The sequence below is a fragment of the Hoplias malabaricus genome, chromosome X2 (genome assembly GCF_029633855.1).
Source record: "Hoplias malabaricus isolate fHopMal1 chromosome X2, fHopMal1.hap1, whole genome shotgun sequence".
Taxonomy (NCBI): domain Eukaryota; kingdom Metazoa; phylum Chordata; class Actinopteri; order Characiformes; family Erythrinidae; genus Hoplias; species Hoplias malabaricus.
The window spans coordinates 23,452,920-23,461,199 of record NC_089819.1 but is presented as its reverse complement, the minus strand read 5'-3'; positions in this window follow the sequence as shown (position 1 = coordinate 23,461,199).

The window sequence follows — 8,280 nt, the reverse complement described above, 5'->3', positions numbered from 1 at the left end:
CTAATACACTTAGCCATTGGACCAATGACCTTAGTGCATCCAGTCCATGTGTCTCCTCTCGAAACAATTCCCTTCCTCATCGGCAAAGATCTCCTTAATCGCTTCGAACCACTGATTGACTTCAAAAGGTCAAAGATCTGGGCACAAGTGCGTGAGCCTTTACCCATCTGCACCCCACACCACCGGGAAGCTCAGTGTTGCCGTCTCGAAATCCAGCCTGAATCAATAGGAGATCCACCAAGTCAAATCCCTCACTTCGAGGAAGAGGAAACTGAGCCCATGGCAGCCACACCAGAGACAGCAGTCTCTCCCTGGCCCCCTAGTGCCATGTTAGAACAACGGAACACATTCCTGTGCACTTTCACACAGCCGTCCACAACAGACGCTCCAGGCCTTCCCATCGTGAATGGTCTCACAATGCAGGACTATCGTGTAGACAATGCAGTTCTGGCTCTATGGACCGACCAGTCCGCCATAAGCCAAACCCTCTTTAACACTCTGCGCCTCACTCAACCAAATATTCCTTTGGTGAGCAGTCCTTGTCGCTTTCCTCCTAACCTGACATCAAAAGCAATGTCACCCACTGATGGAATTTGCGCTTTAACCGTCCAGTGGAACAAAAGGGTAATCACCCATTATTTCTTAGTCGTCCCTAACTTGCCGCACGACGTTTACATTGGAAGTGACTTCTTGGTGCGCCTCGACGTCCACGTAGACACCCTCAATAGTGTACTGTGGTCTTTGACTGATGTTTCAACGGAAACCTGGTCCTCCGATCTCAGCAACCTAGGCTCAGGACAAACTATTCCCGAGGTATGTCAGGTCACTAACCAAGGTTCACTTATGGTACCTGCGAACGCAGCAAATGTACCCATCCGCTTAGTCATGCGACCTGGCCAACACTTAAGCCACGCGCATGCACTTTTCCAACCGTCACCTCAGTTCTTCGAACTAGGCCTCGCCCTCGAAGCCACACCTTTGGTGGAGACGCGAGCAAGATCCACCTATCTATTCGTACGGAACGAAACCACTCAACCCTTGACGATCCCTCACTCATCCCCTCTGGGTTGGTTAGTCAGTACGAAATTCCATGACTTCGAGTTGCGAATTCCGATCATAGGGCCAATGCCTGAATCCCTGCTTCTTGACCAGGCAGAATCAAAGGTGTTCTACACTCATCCGACACGAGCTGTTGCCCTCTTCTCAGCTCTGGACATGAGTAACGACGCCATTTGCAGGATAGATCTCGCTGACGACAGTCAAATGACGATCACGGTCCTTTCCATAGATTCATCCCCGGAATCCTCCCGGGAACCATCTCTTCTTCCCGAAGCGGGAGAAAACACTTCAAATCCGCGTACTTCGAAAGAACTATCTGACTCCGAATTTCGTATCCAAGTCGAACAAGTTCTAAAGGAGGCCGACGCCCTCCAAAGCAAAGAAGAACGTGAGAAACTCTGTGAAGTGCTCCTTAAATATCAAAAATCTTTTTCCAAGGATTCAACGGACTGTGGTCTCACTGACATTCATTCAGTACGTATTCCCACTCGTCCGGGAGCACCACCCACGTTTGTCCGCCAATACAAAATTCCGTTGGCATCCTATGAACCGGTACAAGAAATCATTGATGACTTGCTGGAAAAGGGCATAATTCGACCCTGTAACAGCACGTACTCGGCACCATTATGGCCCGTCATAAAACCAAATGGTAAATGGCGCTTAACCATCGACTATCGGAAACTAAATCAACAGGTTCCCTTGTCTCGATGGCCGATGACACAATTGGAGCAAGAGCTTCCCTCGGTCCGAAACGCTAAATACTTTTCCACCATCGATGTAGCCTCTGGCTTCTGGACCATCCCGGTGCAAGCAGAAGACCAACACAAGCTCGCTTTCACTTTCGCAAACCGACAGTACACATTCACTAGGTGCCCTTTTGGATATGCCAACTCACCCGCGGAGTTTAACATCTTCTTAAACAAAGCATGCCCCGATGCCCGCGAGCGAGGCACCCTCATATATGTGGACGACATACTCATGCGTAACCACTCCCTACAGGCAAACCTTGACGAGATTGATCATGTTCTTGACCAGCTTACAACAGCAGGTGCGAAAATATCACTCTCCAAATGTCAGTGGTGCAGAACAAAAGTGAATTACGTCGGTCTGCTCGTAAGCACTGATGGTGTTGAACCACAAGTGAGTCGAGTGCAAGGGGTAACAAACCTCGCAGCACCCACCAATCTTAAGGAACTCCGCAGTTTCTTAGGAGTATGCAACTACTCACGACAATTCATAGAGAACTATGCGGACCTAGCTCGTCCACTTTATGACCTCCTGAAAAAGGACACTCCGTTCACCTGGGGCGAAGCCCAGGAACACGCCATGCAGGCACTAAAATCGAAACTGTGCACGGCTCCATGCCTTGCCTATCCTGACAGTAGCAAAGAATTCTACCTAGAAGTAGGGTTCTCGAACCACTGTCTCAGCTCCGGTCTGTATCAATTACACGATAGAGACAAACGTGTCATAGCCTATGCTAGTAAAACTATGCTGGCTGCCGAAAACAAATACAGTGACTGCGAAAAAGCACTACTAGCAACAGTGTGGGCAGTCAAACATTTCTCCAACTACCTAGGTGGTCAGAAGGTGATTGTTGAAACTCATCATCAACCAGTCACTTTCCTAAACAGCCAACGAATTCGAGAGGGTGTAGTAACTAACGCTCGAGTAGCATCATGGCTAATGGCTCTCCAAAGCTTTGACTTAGAGGTGCGTTACGCGCAAAACTACAAGAGCCCCCTAGGCACAGGCCTTGCTTCCTGCAGGCGATGCGAAGGAAACATTCCTTCCCAAGTGCCACAAACTCCAGAAACCCTCTTACCCACCGTGGCTAACCACCACTATTTCGATCCTAACACATGCAAAGACCTTGTCACTGCGTATGTAGATGGTTGTTCGTTCCGCCGAGAACACACCCTGATGGCAGGGGTGGGTATTATCGGAATAAACGGATGGCCTCACGAACCCCTAAGTTTCAAATTGGGTGCTCAGTCCTCCCAATATGCTGAAATAGCAGGAATTCTTATCACAATCCAGTCTGCAGTCCAGAAAAGCATAAAAACGTTGGTGATCTGCACAGACTCCAACTACGCGCGCCTAAGCTTCACATGCCACTTGAGACTGTGGAAAACCAACAACTACACCACGTCAAACAAAAAGCCAGTTAAACACAAAGAGCTTTTCGCGGCATGCGAACACTTGGTAGACACACATGACCTGCAGATCTACTGGAAGAAAGTGAAGGGTCACTCCCGAGTCCCGGGAGATGACAAAGAATTCAATGATCAAGCAGATAGCTTAGCCAAGCAAGGGGCCCGCGAAGGCACATCGTGGACATTCGATCCCTCCCTTTTTCCAAACCCACCCGACATCGAAGTCCTAGCTGTCACACTGTCTCGAACTGTAACAAAGGCGTCGCCTGACAATGCCAAAACTACCATTGTCTCTATTAACCCTGCTTTTTCGGACGCTGACTTAGTTACTCTCCAAGCTCGAGACCCATCCATTTCTAAAATGCTTAGCCATGTCTCTGACCCTTCTACTAATCCCATCGCAGCACAAGATCTTGACACCATACCAGGCCTTAAAGACCTATACGGCGCCAAAGCGTCCCTCCAAGTCGTCAAAGGCTTGCTAGTTCATGCCACTGACTCGCACACTTCACCTACGTTCGTGGTTCCTCAGTGCCACAGGGGGGTGATGCTGATGCACGCCCATGACTCCCCATCTGCGGGACACAAAGGGGTCAAAGCAACACACCATGCGCTCAAGCAGGTGGCATATTGGCCCCACATGGTAAAAGATGTGGCTGACTACATTAAAGGCTGTCTGGTATGTTGCCAATTTCAACCCTCGAATCCTCTTCATAGAGCCCCCTTGCAAAAGAAAGGAGTATCCTTCCCTTGGTCAAACCTCCAGATAGACTGGGTTGGACCACTCACTCGAACAGTAAGAGGTAACAAGTACTTCCTCACAGTCACGTGTGCATTCACTAAATGGGTAGAATGCCTCCCCGCACCGAATGACACAGCACTAACCACTGCATACTTACTGATGAACCATGTCTTCTCACGGTTTGGCCTACCCAGCCGTGTCGACTCTGACAGAGGGACACATTTCACAGCTGAGGTCATGCAGCAGCTCTGGCAACTCTTAGGAGTAAAAGCCAGCCTTCACATCAGCTACCATCCTCAAAGCTCAGGTCAGGTAGAGCGAGCCAACCGAACTGTTGTTAGCATACTGAAAAAGTACGTAGCAGCAAACCAACGAGACTGGGATGTCAAACTCCCCCTCGTACTGATGGCCATACGGGCGACCCCACACGACGCGGTCGGGGTCTCACCCTTTGAGTTGATGACAGGGAGACAAATGACTCTGCCTCTACATCTGTTATATCAGCCAGGTGAAGCTAGCATAGCTGTAGCCTACACCACTCATCAGTATATGGAGGACCTGCAGAAACACCTCAAAGCTACTTTCGCCTTTGCCCAGCAGAAACTGGAAAGAAGTGCAGAAGGTCGCAAAGCGTACTATGATCACAAAGCATCCCACGATGAACTCCAAATAGGGGACAAAGTATGGTACTACATCTTTGTCCAACCTGTTGGAAGGTCGCGAAAAACAGGGGGGAATTTGGCCCGCAAATTCCTACCCCGATGGTCCGGTCCCTATAAGATAACAGACAAACTGTCCCCCGTTGTTTACAGGATCAAAATAAACAAAGCTCGGGGCAGTACCGAATTCAAATGGGTCCACCGCAACCAAATCCGACCACACACAACCCCCATGGGACTTGTAGGGGATACTAACGCTTGTGTTAGATCATAAACGACAGAACCAAAGGCAGGAAGGGTGTTAGTTAACAAACAACTATAACCTTCTACTCACACCTTAGTTCTCCTATCCCTTTTCCCTTTTCTCTCACTCTTTAGCAGGCAACGAGCTTCTAACCAGACTGAGGACACTCAGGGTGCAAGACCCTAGTCCCTCATCGTCAATTATTGTAGAGTGCTTACCCTAGGAAATTTTTATCAAAAAGGGGGGTATCGTGAAAATTTCTTATAATTTATCTAAACGACTCGCCGTAAATACCCTAAATCTAACCATGAGCATCTCTTCCGGTAGGATGGCCCCGCTGCTCATTCTCCTGATCGTCGGCTCCCTAGGAACCGCTGTGCTCCCTGAAGTGATTGAACCAGGTCCTGACTCAGGAATAATACTGAAAGACCAGCCGGGACTGCTAATCACTAATTGCCGCCTCCATACCCAGAGAGTATTTGTACGGTTGAATCCCGCCGAAGCGTGTAGCAAAAACCTACCGATAACCACGCTGCAGACTGGCCGGAATGGAGTTAGATGGACTGAGGAAGCTATCAGCCATGCTGAAGCCGACGTAACTCACATGCTCCGCCAGTTACAAAAGTTTACCGTAACGCAATCAGAACTAAATGGTTTTAATAAACGACCTAAACGCTTCATAGGCGGATTGTTAATGGCAGCTGCAACTGTGGGATCACTACTGAGTCTCGGAACGTCCGCCGTCAATGCCGTCAATGTAGCCACTGTTAAACGTCAAGTAGGGGAATTGCAAGCGGAAATTCCGAACATTAAAACCCAATTAGACAAACAACAGCAGCACCTGCAAACCATTGGGCAAACCCTACGTGGCACCGTCGTAGTGCTCAACGCTCACAGTGTCGCTTTGAACAAAACGCTCCAGACGGTTAACTCCATGCTTTCAGTAGTACAACTTGACCTTGCCCACATCCAGCTTGTGAATATGTTATTGTCTGATATGCTACAAGAAATCAGCTCCTCTGTAGATAGCCTAGCCATGGGGAGAATCCCTCCCTACTTGGTGCCCCTATCCTTAGTACAGGAGATTTTATCCACAGCAACTCGAGAAGTAGTTACTGATCTCCAGGCCCACCTAGCCTATACCTTAGGTAGCGCCATCCCAATTTATGTTAATCCTCAAGACAGAGAATTAGCATTCATTATTAACCTTCCCATAATGGCGCCTGAGAACATATACCGTTTGAAAGATGTTGTCAACGTTGGTTTCTGGCAAGATTCTGCCTACGTTCGTGTGAAAACAACATCTCTTGTAGCATACCAAGACGATAACCCTGACTTATATCTGGTACCCAATTTGCTTATGTGCACACTCACTAAAGACATTCACTACTTGTGCCCTAGCAAACCTTTCATTCGTGACAGCGCAAATGGGATCTGTGGCCTTAAGCCTATGATGAGTAACACTCAATGCCCGGTAGTCGTCACGCCCCGACGTTTGGTAACCAGTACTCAAGCTGAAATTGTTGGAAATCGTTGGTTGGTTAACACCCCCTTTAGAGAGGCCCTACTAACCTATGATCAACATGACACCTCAGAAAGGGTACTCCTTCCTAGCCAAACCTTCTGGGTAGACGTCCCCGTAAACGCAATCTTACATGTAGGAGACCTGGCCCTGTATCACCTAAACCCTGACCAATATGAGAGCGACGTAGAAATCTCAGAGTTCTTCTCCAAACACACCATCGAGCTAGATACTAAAACACTAACTCGCCTAGAATATGAGGGAACCCAAGTCATTGACCTAACCCCCATAGATAACACTCTTAGAGAACTATCGTCTCAACCCCTATGGCCAGTTCAGCCTGTCACCTATGCATGGTCCACCCCGGACACCTTACTAGTTACCCTGGTAGGATTAGGATATCTTTTGACCTTTGGTATAGCTTGGTTCTATTTCAAACGCACTCGAGCCCTCCAGAGCAGGTTAGAAACTTGGTCTAATAAAATGGTCAAATTCGTTAGACATAAGAGAGCCCAGAGAGGTGAACCCCCAAGTTTTAGATATGAAGCCGAAGGCCATGTCGAAGAATCAGCTCTCGAGGTTGCGTTTGAACAAGACCTGCCCCTAAATAATTAGGATCCCTTCAGCATGCAAACATACACATTCCATATACACCCATACACTAATAGGAATACATCAGCTCTGGAAATGTGTTTGAATATGCTTGCTGACCTCACCTTCCTCCACAGCAAAAGTTCTTTTCAGCTCCATGATCCCTGACGAACCATAAAACTGAAAAGAAAGGGGGGAATGTAGTGGAGTATGAGCCAAATATGAATATCGGACAATCAAGAAATGAAAAGTTTTGAATTAAAACTTTTCCAGTCTGCAGAAGACTTTTCGTCTGCAACATAGCAGCCCCCACACACACAACCAATCTAAAGACATCAAAAGAACCCTTTTAAGTAACACATGGCCCCAACACCCCCCTTCTCTCTTTTAACTAACAGGAACTGTCGAGATAACTAACTTAAAGAGACAGGAACCTCAAACAAAGAAGAGAGCTTTTACGGCCCGTTTTTATGACAATGGCACCTAAATGTCTAATCCTTATCTTTCACGGAGATCAACAGATGTTCAAACCAAAGTGACCTCGAGTGAACTCCCGTGAACCAACAGCTGAAACACGGATTAACAACGACACCAAATGGACACTGGCGGAACTACACCTCGCCCGGAGTCGCCGCAAGACAATAGCGGAAATAGTCGATCTCTGAGTTATTTGTGTATAAACGAACGTATGAATGTCACTTTCTGTACCCTCAGATGAATGCCTACCTTCTAATGAAATGATGTATAATGCCGATTGTTTCTATTACAAAGATCAGTTTTGTCTCTGAATGAGAGAAAATGGATTAATGTTTTATTTTTCAGCGTATCATCACGAATTGGACGTGAACAATGTACTCAAGATGGGACCTTATGTAAATGTCTGATATTAATAGTCCAATGTACTCATTGTTATAGGTTGATAACAGGTATAAGAATTTTGATACGAGAAACTCATATTCCTTATGTATGAATCACAGAGTCAAAACCCCCTCCTCCTACTCTCTCTCTCTCTCTCTCTCCCTCACGAGAGTCACGTGAGTCTGGACTCGCGTCCAATCAGAAAGAGGACGCCTCCCATTAGGGCGTGACCGCGCCAGCCTTGAAAAGGACAAACAGTAAGACAGACAAGGAGTTCGAAGTTTGAAGAGTCGCGAGGACTCTGCAGAAGTAACGGACCACGAAAGGAACTGGAAAAGAGAGGACGCCGACAACAAACAAAGAAAAACCTCTCAGACTTCAGAAAAGCTTACGAGAGACGTCTCGAAATTAGCTAAGAGTATGAAGTTTTACTAATACGTCGAGTAATT